At 49.1% G+C, this 18706-nt stretch overlaps 1 protein-coding gene across 1 annotated transcript in view; it reads left to right on the forward strand.

The window, feature by feature from the left end:
- The window catches only part of LOC126543375 (meckelin), a 74946-nt gene that overhangs the window by 55927 nt on the left and 313 nt on the right, over positions 1–18706 (forward strand). The gene's annotated exons all lie outside the window — the stretch shown is intronic.

The raw sequence follows: 18706 nt of genomic DNA on the forward strand, positions 1-18706 counted from the left end.
TCGCTCAGGCACTGGCTACTCGCACCTGCCGGATAGCATGGGTTTATTTGCGTATATAAAACCTTTTGCGTGGCCGTGTAACGTTTTCGAGCACTTTCGGCACGTTTACGACCTCGTTCTGCGAACTCTTCTCTGCTGAGGATTCGTTTCAGCGTCATTCTTAAGCTTCCGTTGCATGCCGCCGCGATTTTCGACCAGCCACAGCAAGTTAAGTAAGGGAAAGCGGACCAATCGCAGACGCCGGCACCACCCTCTTCATCCGGTTATCGATTTTTAGTGCAACGGCTCGGCCCCATCGAATCCCTCTCCACTTGAGCGTGCTCCTCGCCTCTTGTGAGCCAATTAGATAAGACAAGCCGCTCAGTGTAGGCAATGTTATTCGTTTTTCAAGCGAACAAAAGTGACCTCCTACAAACGAGCAGAGCGTTTGATTGGTCTGTTCAGACAACCATACAGGTAACCACCCGATGCTTGCGTCGGCGGTTACGCAAATTTGACGTAAGGAGATTGGAATAAAAACATATTAGAATAGTTTTACGTTATAGGACCCTATATCGTCACGATGACCACAGACAGGCACGTACCCAGGGGGGGGGGCCGCCCCCCCCCGAAATTAAGCGGCATACCCCCCCCCCCCCCCTTTCGCCCACGCCACCACTCCTCACACACAAAAATCCCTAAAGAGCCGACAAATCAATACACTCGGCGGTCAACATTTTGCTGCCTTTTACAGCGAAAGCAGTGTATGACTAACTTCCGTAGTCTTTTTCGGCGTCCGTTAACAGAAAAAATAACCATGTGGGCCAATCCTGGTGATAGTGCAAAAAGGGTCCTATATCAATGACACATACCCCTGTGGACTCGGGAACCTATAACATGCCATTCGGAATCTCCCGAATGGGCCCACGTATGGGGAGTGCTTAACGCCTGCTTCCCCTTCACCGCGGGTCGGCCTGGCATTGCACTACCTTCGGTATGGACCCACGTGTGGCAGCGCTTAACGCCTGCTTCACCTTCACGGCGGGTCGGCCCGGCATTGCACTACCTTCGGGATGGAGCCACGTATGGGGAGTGCTTAACGCCTGCTTCACCTCCACCGTTGGTGGGCCCGGTATTGCACTACCTTCGGGATGAATCCTCGTATGGGAAGCGCTTAATGTCTGCTTCACCTTCACCGCGGGTCGGCCCGGCGTTACAGTATCTTCAGGCCGACCCTCAGCGGAGGTGAAACACTTTGCTTTTCGTTTGAGAGCTTTGAATGTCGTCAGCTTTCGCTGCCATTCCATCTTCACAGAGTGGAATGGTTGTCAAGCTTTTCACTCCTTTTGGATGGCGGTAGTTATCGGCATCTCCGGGGGTGTGGAGGTCAGTTTTCTCATCGATTCAGTGCCCACGCGATTAACTCAAAATGAATTCAGTTGTCACCATCTATTGCAGCAGGCAGGGTGTAGTTTATTGTTTTAATTATAATATTTTATTCGATTCATACTGCTCAAATTTTTATGTCACCATCTGTTCAATGATCACGCGCATCGCTGCTGCTTCGCTAGTTCAACCTTCTTTGTTTAGACTGATCCAGGGACCAGGAAAGGGACTCGGTTCATAGTCAGCTTGTCTGTATGCTCGTGGAACGTGTTGTGGCCGGAGAAAACGCCAGTTGTATTTAATTTTTCCTTTTGCTTCATTATTTCCTCGAGTGACGGCTCGCCGCGACGCTGGCAGATCCCCGGAACCATATATCCGTGATATTTATTTATTTATTTATTTATTTACAGTGCCCTCAGGGCCCGCAAGGGCGTTACAGAGGGGGTGGGTACAATAATTAAAAAAAATGCAACACGTTCAAAGAATTATTAGTATTTAGATGATAAACTCAAAACATAATCAGTTATTGCAATCTTGAAATATGATGCCTCCTCGATGCAGGCGATGGAGGGGGAAGGCGGTTCCACTCGGCATTCGTTTTTGGCAGAAATGAACCAGAGAAAACATTTGTGCGACACAAAGGAATGAACACTTTAAACCGGTGGCCAAGACGCGACTACATGTACGAAGGCTCTGAAATGGAGTCTTGTTTAAGTGAGTTATTTTGGTAAAAGATTTTTTGAAAAAGACCGAGACGGGAAATTTTTCTTCGAAGCTGCAAATTAATAAGGCCAAGATTTGACTTCATTAAATAAACGCTACCTGTGCGGGAATAATTTGAAAGGATGAAACGTGCTGACCTGTTCTCAACTAACTCAATGGTATCTGCTAATGTTTTTTGACCAGCACCCCAGACAGATGACGCATACTCTAGCTTCGATCTAATTAGTGTTTTGTAGAGCAGTAACTTCAAATGGGGTGGGGCTTTAGAAAAATTCCTGCGAATGTAGTCAAGAGATCTGTTTGCTTGTTTGCTGTTTGTTTAGATAAGGTGGAAAATAAGATATTGCGATACAGCGTGCATCATCAGACCCTGCAATAACCGTTCAACCCATAAGCAATATGACTGTCACCCCTTACCTCGTCTGGTTTTTTTCTAATTGTACAGCACTTTCCGTCCAAAATTGGCAACTGGAAACAAGAGTCGCAAGGGGATGAGAAATTAAGCGATCTACTAAGGGAGAAAGCCAAGGCAACAGCCAAAGAGGGATGAAAAGCGAAAATTGTTTGTGAAAATATTTGTAGATCAACATCTTTTGATTTAAAAAAGGAAGTAGAGAAAACGCCGCCGGAAGTGGACAATAATTGCGTGTGTTTTGAATGACTCTTCTACAGTTGTCGATCGAGCCGCCTGACGTAGCCACTTCCCTGATGTGCTAATGGGGTGTTTTTCTAACGTTCCGCGGTGGGCGCAGTACGTCTAGAACCGCAGCGTCCTGCGCTTTGCGCGGTTGTACGGGACTGGTGACCACGCATCGTTACGCAACTTCCCAAATAACAACACGAGTCGGTTTTGGCACTTGGTAGAGCAGTAAAGAAGGGATCCAAAAGAACTGTGATTGTTCTGCAAATATACATTTCTCTATAATTCTTCCATAGCTAATTAAAAAAATGCTACTATAAATCTTTATTATGCACTTTCGCTGGTTAACTTGTTCTTGGCAAGGTTCTTCCTGCGAATCTTTTATGCGCGAGTCCATGTGATGGGGTTCTTTGATTGCCAAGTAAAGAACAGGTGTATCTCACAGGCGTATCTCACAGTTACCTTGAAATGCACCCCCCCCAAAAAAAAAAAAAAAAAAAAAAAAATTGCGTACGTGCCTGACCACAGATCAGGACAATAAATAGGTTCGTGCCTTTCTTCGAAATTCTTTGTCACCTCTGTGTCGTGCGCTAAATAGTTTCGCTGGTCGTTCATCTTCACTGAGTGGAATGGCTTGTGAATTTTTTAAGTTGTTTTGCTGTGCGGAAAGTCTATTTTTAAATTTTGAAATAAAATACATGCACATTACCTCTCAAGACTAATACATACATTTTTCTGGTATAACTTGCGGCGACCTTGACGTGTAAAATTGTCGTTATGCACAGAGGAAAAGTGTTGAAAATCTGCGGGCTTAGACTTTAACGCACTCCTGCTACTCAGTATCGCCGCCAATGCCTTCTTGCTTGCTACATTTAGCGGGCTACGTCAGTGAGTAAAGCCGGAAGCCGTCCAGGGCCAATGCTCGTAAACAGCGAAAGGGTCTATTAGGCCGTTGTGGCGCCGTTAAAGTAAAGCTTTTTATTTGGTATTGTCGAAGGGTAATTTACTAATACAGCTGGAGTAATTTTTCCACGCACGCACGCACGCACGCACGCACGCACGCACGCATGCACGCACGCACGCACGCATAGTAAAAAAGCCTTACGTGGCTCCTGTTTCTGTGGTATTGAAACCGCTATATGCTGTCGTATTTGGGTATATTTGGTGTTTGCAATCGAGGCTGTGCAGTTTCTTATTTATCGCAGAAGCGGCTTTTCTCGAGGGACGGGTCCCCGCTGGCTTCTGTCTCAGGAAAATTGCGTCATCGCCCGACATAACTCAACACGGGACAGCACATATACATCGATTTGGCATATATGCGCATAGCCATCTGTACTGCTCCTGCATCTATGCTATTTGTCGGGTCTGTTCTCTACACAACGAAACAGCAAACGCTACCTAAATCTCCTCACCGCAACAAAGCCCGCGTCATTCCTTTAATAAACCGAATTGATTCCTTTGGCTTATTCGGCTTAAAGTGGAGAACTTTCTGTGTTTTTTTTTTTCCGCCAGTTTTCGTCGCCGACCGCCAAATCGCTTTTCGAGGTGCACGTGTTCTGCCGCGAGAATTTTGTCTCAAGGTTTAGCTGTCGTCGGTGGTGGCGTTGTGTGGCGCTTTTGCCGCCGCTAAATCTTTTCTTGCCTGTTAGTCCATGCTCTAGAAACTTACTCTGCTTCCATGGGCAAAACACATTCCAATGTCAAGTACGTTGCCCAGCGATTGAAACGCGATACTCGGACCATGCCCATGGCGGCCGGCGCTTTTTGCGCCACTCGTGAGCGCCGGGTAATAGCCGAGTGCAGTCACCATGCATCGCAGAAAGGTTCTCGCTTTCATGTGATACAGAAATGCACGATGGATGGATGGAGCGTCCCCTTTGAAACGGGGTGATGGCAGTTGCCACTATGCTCAGCTTTTAATTAAAGGTTATTAAAATTCGCCATTTTCTTTAAATTCGTCTCCCTACACATTTAACCTTATGTCACCTCTCTGCTTTTGAGCCACCAATCCTCCAATCGCTTTTTGCTAATTTCCACCGCATATTTATTTACATGACTATTGTTATCTCTGAACCCTAGGGCCTCAGGAAGCGTGACTGTGGCTGCATCGACATCGGGATTGATACCATCACATTTTAGTATGAGGTGTTCCATTGTTTCTACATATTTACCACACACAGTACATCTGTCTTCTTCTTCGTTAAATTTCTTTTTATAGCTGCGCGTTCTAAGACATCCTGACCTAGCTTCAAAGAGTAGGGCACTGCCTCTTGAGTTATAAAACGCTTCCTTCCTGGTCTGCTGTTTCCAGTATCGATATAGTTCCACACTATGCTTCTTTTCCATTGAATTTATCTAATTTTTACCTTCCGCGTTTTTAACCTGTCGTTTAATGTTCTGTCTTTCTCCGTCCTCGTGTCTGGCATACTTACTGGTTAGCTTCCTAGTTCTTTATCGCCATTGTGAGTCAACACTCTTTCTGTATAGGTATTTAAATACCTTAGCTGCCCACCTGTTATCGTCCAATTTCCTCAGACGTTTTTCGTATAGGATTTTACTCTGAGCTTCCCGTGTTTCGAACGATGCCCAGCCCATATCCCCCTGTACTGCTTCGTTTGTGGTTTTCCCGTGGGCACCTAGAGCTAATCTTCCAACAGCTCTCTGAGTTACTTCTAGTCTCGACTGAACCTCTGCCCTTAAGCACAGGACCGCATTCCCGAAAGTATGCCCCGGCACCATTACTCCCTTCCAAATACCTCTCAGTACCTCATACCTGTTGTACTCCCACAATGCCCTATGTTTCATTATCCCGGCATCTCTTCGCCCTTTTGCTATGAGAGACTGTTCGTGCTTTTCCGTGCACATCTGCCCTTTGTTTATCCATACCCCGAGATATTTGTATTCGGCCACTCGGAGTATTTCGTGGCCTTGTATTGTAAGCTCCTGATCAGTTGTATCGTTGAAAAACATCCCACCGGACTTAGCTGCACTAAAACTGAAACCTAAACTGTCTCCTTCGTCTCCACAGTAATTAACCAAATCTTCCTGGCTATCTGCTAACAGTACAATATCGTCCGCATGCATTAAACCCGGTAGTCGTTGCTCAACAATCTTTCCGCTTAATCTGTACGACAGATTATACCCTAGATTGCTTCCTTGTAGCCTTCTTTCCATACTTATCATATAAAGCATGAACAGCAGCGGTGATAGAGGACAACCTTGCCTTAAGCCTTTGTGTACCTCGACAGTTGTCGTACTCTTAATTCCTTCCCATGTTATTTCAACATTATTTTCTCGATATATTTCCTGTAGAAAATCAATTACCTCATGACCGATACCTTCATCTTTTAATATGTTCCACAGGAGTTCACTGTTCACGTTGTCGTATGCACCGTTTATGTCCAGGAAGGCTAAATACAGAGGCCTATTTTCCGCCTTAGCTATTTCTATGCACTAGTTAAGCACGAACAGGCTATCACCTAAGCGCCTACCACTTCTGAACCCGTTCTGAAGTTCTCCGAGTATTCTATTACCTTCTATCCATGACCGCATTTTTAATTTCACAGCCTGCATCGCCAGCCTATATATAACTGATTTTATCGTAATTGGTCGGAAGGATTTTATGTTCTTCTTATCACCTTTCCCTTTATAAATCAAATTCATTTTACTCTGTTTCCAGCTGTGCGGAATTTGCTTATTTGTTATGACTGCTTCCAATGCTTTTATCAGTGTTTCCTTGCTTCTTGGGCCAATTTCATTAATTAACTTGATTGGAATTTCGTCTATCCCCGCGGATGTGCATTTTGGAACATTTGCTTCCGCCTTTTTCCAGTTAAGATTTGTCAGTTCTAAGCTGTTTTCTATTATGCTATCCTGTGTTGCTCCCACATTTTGGGCGATTACCCTATCGTCTTTCCTAAATGACTCTGCTATAACTAAACCAATGTAGTTCACAGCGTCATCTCCCTCTAAACAATTTCCTTCGGCATCGTGAATCTGTTCCTGCTTTGTGTGATTCGCTTTACCCAGCCAGCTTATATGGTTACAGAATTTTCTTGACCCCACTTTAGTTGCATCGCGAACTTCAGCCAGCCAACAATCAGAGGACTGCTTTATTTTAGCCTGGACGAGGACCTGCACTTGTTTTTTTTTTTGTCGATAAGATTCCCATTTTTGGCCTATTTCCTCTTCAGATAACTGCGCCCTCTTTGCTTCTCTGTGTTCCCCTGATGCCAACTGTCGTGGTTCGATGGCCTCTCTAATTTCCTTATTCCACCAACTTCGTGGCTTCCTCTTTCCTCTCCAGCGGTTTACTCCTCTTACTTATTTTATTTTTGTACTAATGAGTAGTTCTAACTGATTATAATCCCACCTTTCCATGGGATTTCTCTCTATTGCTTCCTCTATGCCGGCCGCTATTTGCGCTATTTGTTCGTCATTTAATTTTGCGTTCTCTTTTTGACTTCCCTGCATTTCTCTTTTGAGCAGGGCTCCCAACTGTAGACTAATACGCTTATGATCACTTCCGAGGCTGTACTTCCCCTCTTCGTCTATTTCCATTATTGCGAGCTTGCTATACAACCCCTGCGACATTAAGCAGTAGTCAATGGTCGTTTGTCTGTTACGGGACTCCCACGTGATTTGTCCCTCACACTTAGTTTCTCTATTTACTACAACTAAATTGTGTCGCTCACAGAAGTCTAGCATCAGCTTCCCATTACAATCTGTGTATCCATCCAGATCCCCGATGTGGCCATTCATGTCACCCAGCAGACAAATATCGGCACCTTCTCCAAACTGCTTTATATCGTCATCGAGACACTTCACTAAATCCTTGTTCTCTTGCCTGCATTTGTCCCCTCCCTAAATAAACTACTCCTAGTCATGTATTTTTACCGGCAATTGTACCTGATACGCAGACATGTTCTTTGCAAGTTAACTTTATTCTTTGCCAATTTGTTCCTTGATGTATCAGCATACCTACTCCTCCTCCCTTCCTCTCCGTTGTTGTTCTATTGCTCCCTTCCCAGCTGTAGCCTTCAATAAACGGTGGGTCTTCTAGATCCTTGAGATGTGTTTCGCATAGCGCGTATACACCCACGTCTTCGTCCTTTAACTGCTGTCCTATTTCTAACCATTTCGCTCTCTTTCTACCGCCTTGCATGTTTATGTACCTGATCCTGGTATTAAATTTCTTTTTTGTAGTTTTCTTCCTGGGCCTCGTAGTGGCCATTTTATTGGCGTCAGCCTCTATTGTTGCACTTTCTACATTGTTTCCACCTACCCCTACGCCCTGAGGCGCAGTGGACCCCCTAAAAAAGCTACTGCCCGACCTGCCAGGCGCCAGCCGATCTCGGCTCTGTTGGGGTCTCGGTGCTGACGCCCGTTATTGCCAATGGGTCGCAAGCCCCAAGGGTAGCGTTGGCCTGGCGGCCTGGGGCACTGGAAGCATCCGAAGGTCCCGGCAAAGCAAGAGAAGACTGGTAACAGAACAACTTGTTTATTCTAACATAGCAAAAGAGCGGCCGGTCAGTTCGACCGAAGTGGAGAGACGGGAGAGCACGTAACTCAACAGTACAAATCGGAGCCTCTCTCCTGGCGTCCGGGGGCAGCTGCTCTTATACTCTCGGCGTCGCGGGCCAGAAGGAAGGTCACGGGATGAGCCCACGACACGGCGGAGCATGAGCCCACGACGGCGCGCACGGTCGAGCCGAGAGACCTGCTGAACCGAGTGTAGTGACGCATCGCCAACCCGCCGACGGACAGACCTGCTGGCTCCTCACTTGGGGAGCTCCGCTCCCCGGCTGCCGCGCTTTGACAAGCGTGGGCACACACACACACACGCACACACGAAGACACGTGGCACAGAAACACGCCTGGACACGCTTGGCGGGGAGGCGTTGCGGCGGCGTCGAACGGGCCAAAATGTCCGCCTCTTTGAACGAAGCCCCGGCGTCCGTTGCATCCGCGCCGGCATTACCGCGCGTTGTAGGCGAAACGTAACAGACCGCCCCGCCGGGGGAAGGAGATCCCGATGGTCAGGGGACTGCATCCGCTGTCCGGAGGGATGTCGCTCGATGATGCTCATAACCGAAGTCGGGCGTCCTTTGGCGTTTCTTGAGCGCAGCGCACAGAGAAGGCCTCGTTCTCACGTTCAGGTGCACACAGGACACTGCAAAGTGACTTCGGGAGAGTTGACATTTTTGTTTTGTTTCCGGCAAGCGTTAGAACTACGCCGAAAGTCAACCGCTCAGTCAGCAAGCACGGCACAACCCTCACTAAGCCCTGCCAGGCTCTTTCCCCTTTTATACTGCTGCCTAGTTCCTTACAGTAGTTTAGCAGCACTCAGAACGCGTCCACAAATCGGAAAATTGCACTAGAAAGCACATCATCACTTTGAAACACTACACGAAAGCAATAGGTTAAAAATCCTGCCTCAGGAAGAAAAACATCAGTAACAAGCAATTTTGAGGCTGATTCCCACGTTAGGGGCTTCGACTTAAGCCATCGGCGTTACCGTTGAGACTCCCCTTTTTGTAACGCACCTCAAAGGAATATTGTTGCAAAGCGAGGCTCCAGCGCAGGAGGCGGCCATTTTTGGGAGAGATGGTCTGCAGCCATTGGAGAGGGCAGTGATCCGTCTCAATGATAAACCTCGAGCCAGCTAGGTAACATGACAATTTCTGAACGGCCCACACGATACACGCACACTCTTTCTCGGTGGCGCTATACGCCTGCTCACGACTCGTCAGCTTACGACTAGCATACAGGACGGGGTGTTCTACTTCTCCATTTTCCCGTTGGCACAGTACAAGGCCCATGCCTCGCTCACTAGCATCACACTGAACAACGAACCCTTTTGAGTAGTCGGGCGATCGTAGCACAGGCTGGCTTGTTAGGGCGCTCTTTAGGGCGCTAAAAGCTCTTTCCTTTGTCTCATCCCAGACGACTGTTTGCGGCTCTGTCTTTCTTAGAGCATCCGTCAAGGGAGCCGCGATATCAGAGTACCTGGGGGTGTACCTCTGATAGTAGCCGGCGACACCTAAGAACGACCGAATATCGGTCTTCGTGCGCGGTTGCGGGAAGTCTCGCACAGCGGCCACCTTTATTTCAGAGGGGCGGCGACGACCCCGACCAATCACGTGTCCGAGGTAGACAACCTCGGCCTGTGCTAACTGGCACTTGGGAGCCTTGACTGTCAAGCCCGCATCGCGCAGGCGGGTTAGCACTGCCCGCAAGTGGGCCATATGCTCAGGCCAGGATGCGGAGAATATCGCTACGTCGTCTAGATACGGTAAAGCGAATTCTTGCTGTCCCCGCAACACTTTATCCATGAGGCTTGAAAAGCAGTATGGCGCGTTCTTCAAACCAAAACTCAAAACTTTAGGGCGGAATGTCCCCATTGGTGAAATGAACGCCGCATACCTACTAGCCTCTTCTGTAAGTGGAACCTGCCAATAACCCCTGACAAGATCTAGGGTGGAAATAAACTGAGCGCTACTCACTCTCTCAAGGCGCTCCTCGATGTTAGGGATCGGATAAATTTGATCCTTAGTGATGGAATTAAGCCTGCGGTAGTCGACGCAAGGACGAGGTTCCTTGCCCGGTACCTCAACTAAAATCAAAGGGGAGGTATAATCACTCACACCTGCTTCAATAACACCGAGCTGTAGCATTTTCTTTACCTCAGCCTCCATAATATCGCTCTGGCGGGGTGACACCCGGTACGCCTTGGATCGTACTGGCTCTGGGGAGGTAAGTTCTATGTCATGAGTAAGGACAGAAGTCCTACCAGGCCTCTCAGAGAACAGACCTTGAAATTCTTGTAAGAGCTGGTGTAGTTCGGTTTTCTGCTCAGGCGACAGCGATGCTTTACTTATTAAGTCACTAATGACTTGATCGGCGTCTTTCCTGTTCGTCACTGAGCCTAGTCCCGGAAGCTCGACCGGAAGCTCTTCTAACTTTCCCGCATCGGGAATTTCCTCTCCAGTATCTGGTGCCTTTAACGCTACAGGCTCAATTTTATCCCGTTCGGGCGTGCGCTGAATACCAGCTTGCTGCGCCTCTGACCCTTTTTCATCGTTCAACAACGTCGGCCCCGCAACTACCGCCTTTGCAGCGAGCTCCCGAACCTTCGATCTGGTTAAGGCCTGAACGCTAGCCTCACCAAACAAAAGCCCCTTCTCGCGCAGGAGGTGATCGGACCTGTTCGAAAATAAGTACGGGTACTGGGGGGGCAGCATAGATGACACTGCGGCCTCCGTCTCAAGTGCTCCGAAAGGTCCTTCAATAAGCACTTTTGCTACCGGCAGACACACGCTATGAGCTTCCACTGCTTGCTTGATCCATGCGCACTCGCCCGTGAACATATCGGGTTCTACGTAAGAGGGGTGAACTACATCCATTGTAGCTGCGGAATCGCGAAGCACTCGGCACTCTTTCCCGTTCACGAGGAGGTCTCGCATGTAAGGTTCGAGAAGCTTCATGTTCTCGTCAGTGCTGCATAAAGACAAAAACACGACTTTTGTTTTTGTTTCTGGACACTGCGCCGAAAAGTGACCCGGCTTCTGGCACGTATAACAAACGCGCGCTTGCCTCGTCTCGAACCGCTTTCTGCGTTCGGCTTCGGTTGCCGCCGTCTCTGTACGTTCGGTCGGATGCTTTCACTCGCATCCGCACTACGTGTATCCCCCTTTGCTCTCATGGGTGTGAACTTCGGCCTCTCAAACTTGGAGCCAAATTCACCCTTTTGACCGTCCTTAGCTCCGCGAGCCCGACGCGTCACAAACTCCTCGGCTAGCTCAGCGGCTCGAGCCACCGTACTAACGTCTGGCCTATCCAAGACCCAGTACCGCACGTTCTCAGGTAACCGACTATAAAACTGTTCTAGCCCGAAACACTGCAGAACTTTCTCGTGGTTACCAAACGCTTTCTCTTCTTTGAGCCACTCCTGCATGTTTGACATAAGCCTGTACGCAAACTCTGTATATGACTCACTTTTGCCTTTCTCATTTTCCCGAAACTTCCGACGGAACGCCTCCGCTGACAGCCGGTACTTTTTTAGCAGACTCGATTTCACTTTGTCGAAATCCTCTGCCTCCTCTCTCTCCAAGCGAGCGACTACGTCGGCCGCCTCGCCGGGTAGCAAAGTGAGCAAGCGCTGTGGCCACGTTTCCCGAGAGAACCCCTGCTTCTCGCACGTTCGCTCAAAGTTAACCAGGAACAAACCAATGTCCTCTCCAAGCTTAAACGGCCGCATCAGGTCAGTCATTTTGAACAATACTCGTTCTCCTGCACCGTGTGCCTGACTTCCATTACGAGCGCGTTCCATCTCTAACTCGAGACGCTTCATTTCCAAAGCGTGTTGACGGTCGCGCTCTTCTTTTTCTTTCTCTTTTTGTTCTTTAAGTTCGCGCTCCTGTCTTTTTGCCCGCTCCTCAATGGTCTCAAGGCAATCCGACAGCTCGTCATCCTCAGCTTCTAACTCAAGAATAGCCCTTAGCAGTTCTGGTTTTCTGAGTTTGTCTGAGACATCCAGACCCAACTCTCTTGCAAGCTCCAGCAATATCGGTTTGCGCAACGACTTCAAATCCATGGCTGCTCTGAATGCTGCTTTCTCTACTGTCTACTATTGTCTTGCCGCAAACTAACCCGGCAGCAACGACAACCACAATTACCAGCTCTGTTTCTGACACTAACAAAAGCCTGGCAAAACTCAGAAGAAGAAAGTCCCGCACTCACCAAACCTCGCAGCCAAGAATTCCGCGCAGTCGTTCCGCTGCAGGCAACCAGTCATCACACAGGGCTCGTTGCACTGCTCCCGGATGGTCGTTGTGCTGCTCAGCATACATTCAACCGCATCTCTTCGCTGCTGGCCTCCGTTGTCGCGATCTCACCGCTGGCAACCAGTTGTTGGGGTCTCGGTGCTGACGCCCGTTATTGCCAATGGGTCGCAAGCCCCAAGGGTAGCGTTGGCCTGGCGGCCTGGGGCACTGGAAGCATCCGAAGGTCCCGGCAAAGCAAGAGAAGACTGGTAACAGAACAACTTGTTTATTCTAACATAGCAAAAGAGCGGCCGGTCAGTTCGACCGAAGTGGAGAAACGGGAGAGCACGTAACTCAACAGTACAAATCGGAGCCTCTCTCCTGGCGTCCGGGGGCAGCTGCTCTTATACTCTCGGCGTCGCGGGCCAGAAGGAAGGTCACGGGATGAGCCCACGACACGGCGGAGCATGAGCCCACGACGGCGCGCACGGTCGAGCCGAGAGACCTGCTGAACCGAGTGTAGTGACGCATCGCCAACCCGCCGACGGACAGACCTGCTGGCTCCTCACTTGGGGAGCTCCGCTCCCCGGCTGCCGCGCTTTGACAAGCGTGGGCACACACACACACACGCACACACGAAGACACGTGGCACAGAAACACGCCTGGACACGCTTGGCGGGGAGGCGTTGCGGCGGCGTCGAACGGGCCAAAATGTCCGCCGCTTTGAACGAAGCCCCGGCGTCCGTTGCATCCGCGCCGGCATTACCGCGCGTTGTAGGCGAAACGTAACAGCTCCTAGCCTTCCATTAAAGTGGATGCCATTTCGTGTAAAGCCTCCCCCAGAGCCTGCTCTATGCACTTCTCTGTGTATGTCTGCCACTTCAAATCCTTTCTCCTGGCTTAGCTTTCTTATGTAACGATTAACAGCCACAACGTCCTTGGTAATTTCTCCGTTCCGTCCTTGCAGCTCCGGCACCGTGCATACCACGATCTGGACTTGCTGTGCTATTGCCCTTAAATCGTCCACTCCCTCCGCTAATCTTTCCTCTACTTTTGCGGCTTCATCATTCAAGACATCGTTTAACCCCGCCGCTACCACTACCAAATTGCGCTCTGCAACATTCTCAGAAAGCTCGCTTTTTGTTTCTCTCAGTACTGCGTCCATTGTCCTGCCTGGGAACGTCCCTACTGCTACCCGTTTATCACCCTTTGCACGCTCCATTATAGTTCTTTTGCACCTCATATTAGAGTCACTACCGATAAGTACTAGGGCATTCCCTTCCTCCGTCCTAACTTCCAGATTATGCTGCCTCTTATCATTGCCTATGACCTCATTCCTTGGGGTTAGCTTTTTCCCCTCCTCTCTTCGCGCCCGCTGGCGCCCCTGTGGCTGCAGCGTTGCCTCACTCGGGGCGTGTTGCGCTGCTTCACTATAACTATGCCGATTCACCGGCGGCGAGCCGACGACCGCTTGCTCTGCTGCCTGCTTCCCACCTCGCCTGTAAGGTCTACACTACTTTTCTTTCTGTGCTTTTGCCACCGGCTTGGTGTCCCGACCCATCATTCTCCGCTGCCCGCGTCTCAAGCGCATCGAGCCGCTTTCCAGTTCTGCTCTCCTTTCCCTCTCATCTCCAAGCTCGGCCACTGTCCTTACTAATTCCTTAGACGAGCTCGGTGTCCCTAGCTCCCATTAGTGGCGCAAAAAGTGCCGGTGGCCACGCGCTCCGCGCATCGCGGTTTCAATCGCTCAGCACTGTTCTTGACAAGCAATTTGCGGCTACCAAGAAAGCGATGCGTTGTCTCAGGTGTAGTTGCAAATAGCCCAAGGACACACCAACGAGCTAGCTAAAAGCGAGTGGGCGATGTTCTGTGGAACCCTATCAGGGACTCTGGGAACGACCAGTACGTGGCGAGTACTACGAAGCATGCTAGACCCGATGAGCGCACGTACTGAAAATAACAAGAAGCTCCAAAATTATAGCAGATAACTTCGAGGGTACAGAACAACTAGTCTACGCTCTTGAGAATAAGTGCATAGGACTCTCACCCGCGACGCGATCGCCCTACGCGATGAGACAATACGCAGGGGAGGCCAATCCTAAATTAGATGAAGAAATAACTTATGCGCAGGTGAACGAGGCGCCACAAGCCGCAGTTAAAACCTCGGCACCGGGTCCAGACTCGACCGTTCAATAATTCTAAACATGCATTCGGCGGCCCTAGCGAAAATAACAAAGATTTTCAATAGCGAGTGCTGGGCCAAGGAAGACTTGTCCCAAGAATGAGAATTGGCTAAAATAATCATGATCCCCAAACCACAAAATAATCCCTCGATCGATACACTCCGGTCGGTATCACTCACGTCGTGGCTGGTGTTGCGACTCCGGTTTCTCGAACTTCGACCGGGGTTACTATTGGATAGCGTGGCGTTGTCGGCAGGCTGCAGGCGTCCGGTAGACCATGGCGACCAGGCAGGGACGAGACGATTTCTAGTGCGAAACTTGCACTGTTTATTCAATGGTTGGTCAAGGATATAGAATAAGAGAATGAATGAATGATTGAAAAATACATTGCGGGGCCGCTTTAATAGGCCCGCTAAAATCGTAGGCGGGATCTTGCTCACGTCAACCTCACTTGGCATGCACTGAGTCTGTTCGGGGATGGGCGGCTGATCCTTTCTCCTAGGCGACGTTGCACGTGCTTGCCTCTCTGGCGCCAACCCGCGGGTCCTGTTTGGTTCGCCGAAAGGGTCTCCCCTAGAGTCGGACAGTTCGCGGAAAGGGTGCTCCCCTAGAGTCGCACAGTTTGTGAAAAGGGTTCTCCCCTTCTCACGCACACGCACAAAGGGGCCTGTAATCACTGTGGGGCGCCCGCCAGACCGGCAACCACTCGAGACAACCATAGCAAATTAGGGATCCATCCTCCGTTTCGATTAGGCATGGTCTTTTGAGCATCCTTTTTGCCCGGGTTGTTACACGCCATTCGGAATACTGGGTAAGCGCTATGATGGGGTGATCAATAGCACATTGCAGCGCTATCTGGAAGAGCGGAGCTGGTTCCCGCACTCCATGGTAGGATTTCGCGCGGGTTGATCGTGTCAAGACGCGTTCCTCTTACTTAGGGATGAAATTCTAACTAATATACCGTACGGTGACGAGAGACTATAGTCCTAGCACTAGGCCTCAAAGGAGCATTCGACATCGTCTCTCACGCCGCAATACAATACTCGAGGAACTCGAACCCAGGGGATGTGGTGAGCGCACATTCAATTAGGTAAAGATGTTTATTTCCAACCGCGAGGTGAGCACCAGTATTGGCCAACTCACATCGGAGATATTTAAAATGCGTAACAAAGTGACGCCTCAAAGAGCGATAATATCTCCTCTGCTCTTCGGCATGGCAATGTGTCGCCTCGCGCGCGATCTGGATCCGATACCAGATCTAGGTTACACGCTCTACGCGGACGACATCACGCTGTGGGCGAGCAGAGATTCCCTACGGGATAACGAATATACGCTCCAAAGCGCAGTATCAGCGGTGGAGAAATTTTCCCGATGGATCAGGCTGAAGTGCGCGCCCGAAAAATCCTAGGTCATCCGGATACACGCGAAAGCAAACAATACCAGAGGGTCAATTGACGTCGTGGTTGAGGGCCAACCGGTCCGAGAGGTAACCACGATGCGAGTCCTAGTTTTGTGGCTTCAGAGCGATGGGAAAACAGTACAGATGCTCAAAGCCTTCAAATTCGCAACGCACGACACAGCCCAAATGATACGTCGAGTGACGTATCGAAAGGTGGGAATGCGAGAAGACGATACCCTAAGGCTCGTACATGCTTTAGTGGTTAGTCGAATCACGTATGACTTACCTTACCAAATTCTGAACAGGGAGGAGGAAAGGCAGCATAACACGATAATCCGAAACGCTTTCAAGGCGGCTCCCGGCATGCCTAAAGTACCTCCACAGAGCGCATACTAGCTTTTGGAGTACACAATACTTACGACGAACTGAGGCAGGCCACTCTGATGCCAAAAGGGGAATGCCCCAGCTTCACAAAAACTGGTAGGGCAATATTGACTCGACTAAATATCCCAGCATACCCCATTTATATCACCGAACTGGGCATACCTCTCCCTCCTTCTATGAGATCCAAAATTACTGTAGCTCCAATTTCCAAAAACATACATCCTGAGTACAAGGAAAGACGCAACGCATGCGCACAATACATTCAAACGACGTACTCCAACAACCGTAGGTATAATACGTACGTACGCACTACACGGACGCAGCTACGTATGCAGAGGTGACTGGGCAGCGCTATACCAATAGACGTACACCCTGGCAGCCGTGAACGTGATCTGCCAGCAGCAAATAACCGCGTCGCACACGGCGGGATCTTCCACCTCAGCCGAAGTGTCAGCAGTGGAGATCGCATTCGCTCACGCAGAGCGTTTGCGAGTGGACTCGGTCGTGGTCACGGAGTTCCGGAAGACATGTCACATGTTTCTCAAGAGGCACGAGACAGCGGCTAGCCTCGCGATAATCCCCAAATCCTTCAACAAAAGTCTTTGCCTACTTTGGTGCCTGGGTCATGCGTAGGTTCAGGGGAACGAACAGGTTAACGCGGTAGCTCGAGGGTCTACTAACCGAGCGACAGCGTCCTTTTCTAACCGAAACCACTCCCACTATCCCTTTTAAAATCCCATCAATTTAAATTCCAAAGACGTCCTTGCTCATCAGCGCGGAGTCCGCAGAAAATACCCGCAGCCTCACCTACAACTTAGCGGGGAAGAGGCTGCCGATTGGTGCAATGTACGGACTGGTTATTTCCCCATTGAAAATTGCTAAACGTCATGTATTCCACTCGCTATAGGGCCAACTGTCCTTGGTGCGGTGGCATACCCACCCTAATACATGTAACCCCGGAGTGCAGTAAGCACTTTCGTAGGTCAAATAACAGTAATACTATGGAGCAGTGAGAGGCACAGCTCGCCTGCTCCGACCTGGCAAGACAAAAGTCCCTAATCAGCCAGGTCAGGCGGGCGGTAGAGGCCAGTGGGGTCCTGGACTGAGGGACTCCGACCACCCCTCCTTATAATATTTTCCACTCTAAGAAGGTTGTTCTCTGTTCCTCTCTCTCTCCACACACACACACACACACACACACACACACACACACACACACACACACACACACACACACACACACACACACATATATATATATATATATATATATATATATATATATATATATATATATATATATATATATATATATATATATATATATTCTGAAATATTCGATAAACCGACGTTCGTACAACTGAGAGTTTACTGTATATAGTCGCGTATATATATATACGCGACTATATACAGTAAACTCTCAGTTGTACGAACGTCGGTTTATCGAATATTTCAGAATAACGAACTTTTTAAAAATCCCCGGCAGTTTTCTTATAGATTCTATGCAAAAATGCTTCACTTAAACGAATTTCGGATCAGTCAATATTCCAGTTTAACGAACTCTCTCAGAGGACCAAGGCTTGCATGCACTGCACTGCAGGCGCAACCGATGCCCGCCCTCATCAAACCGCCGCTCCACCGGCAATGTAACGTCGCTGGTGCTACAGCGCCCCTGGGGCAAAGCGGAAAACGAACGGCAACGAGACATGGCCTCCGAGATTGCCCGCACAAAACGAGCAAGCATGTTATCTCGGAGGCCATAAACAATGTAACATCGCTGGTGCTTACAACCCCGCCAAAGCAAAGCGGCGATCTCTCATACCACAAACCACATGGTGCGTTTTTTTCCGACCGGCTAGTCGTGCCATGGTCGTCGTCTCTTTCTTTCCAGTCTCGTCGGTTCCGCGTGTGCACACAAACGACCCACGTGGTGTGTTTTTCATTGGTATGTACAAATTCCATTTCACACGTTTTTAACACTATGGATACCATGTCTTTTACTCCATGAATTGCACTTCAAACTTTTGAGTCTGTATGCCATGTCTTATGTTGGTCTAGTGGATATTCAGTTTAGTGAACTTTCAGTTAAGTGAACTATTTTTTTCGGTCACTTCAAGTTCACTCAAGTGAGAGTTCACTGTAGTTCCACTGTTTCTATGGCGCTGAGCGACCGCAGCTTCTGCAGTAGCTTATGTTCACATATCACATTTTGTAGTCCTACAATTTTTTTATCTTTCTTTTTTCCAGT

The sequence above is a fragment of the Dermacentor andersoni genome, chromosome 1 (genome assembly GCF_023375885.2).
Source record: "Dermacentor andersoni chromosome 1, qqDerAnde1_hic_scaffold, whole genome shotgun sequence".
Lineage (NCBI taxonomy): Eukaryota > Metazoa > Arthropoda > Arachnida > Ixodida > Ixodidae > Dermacentor > Dermacentor andersoni.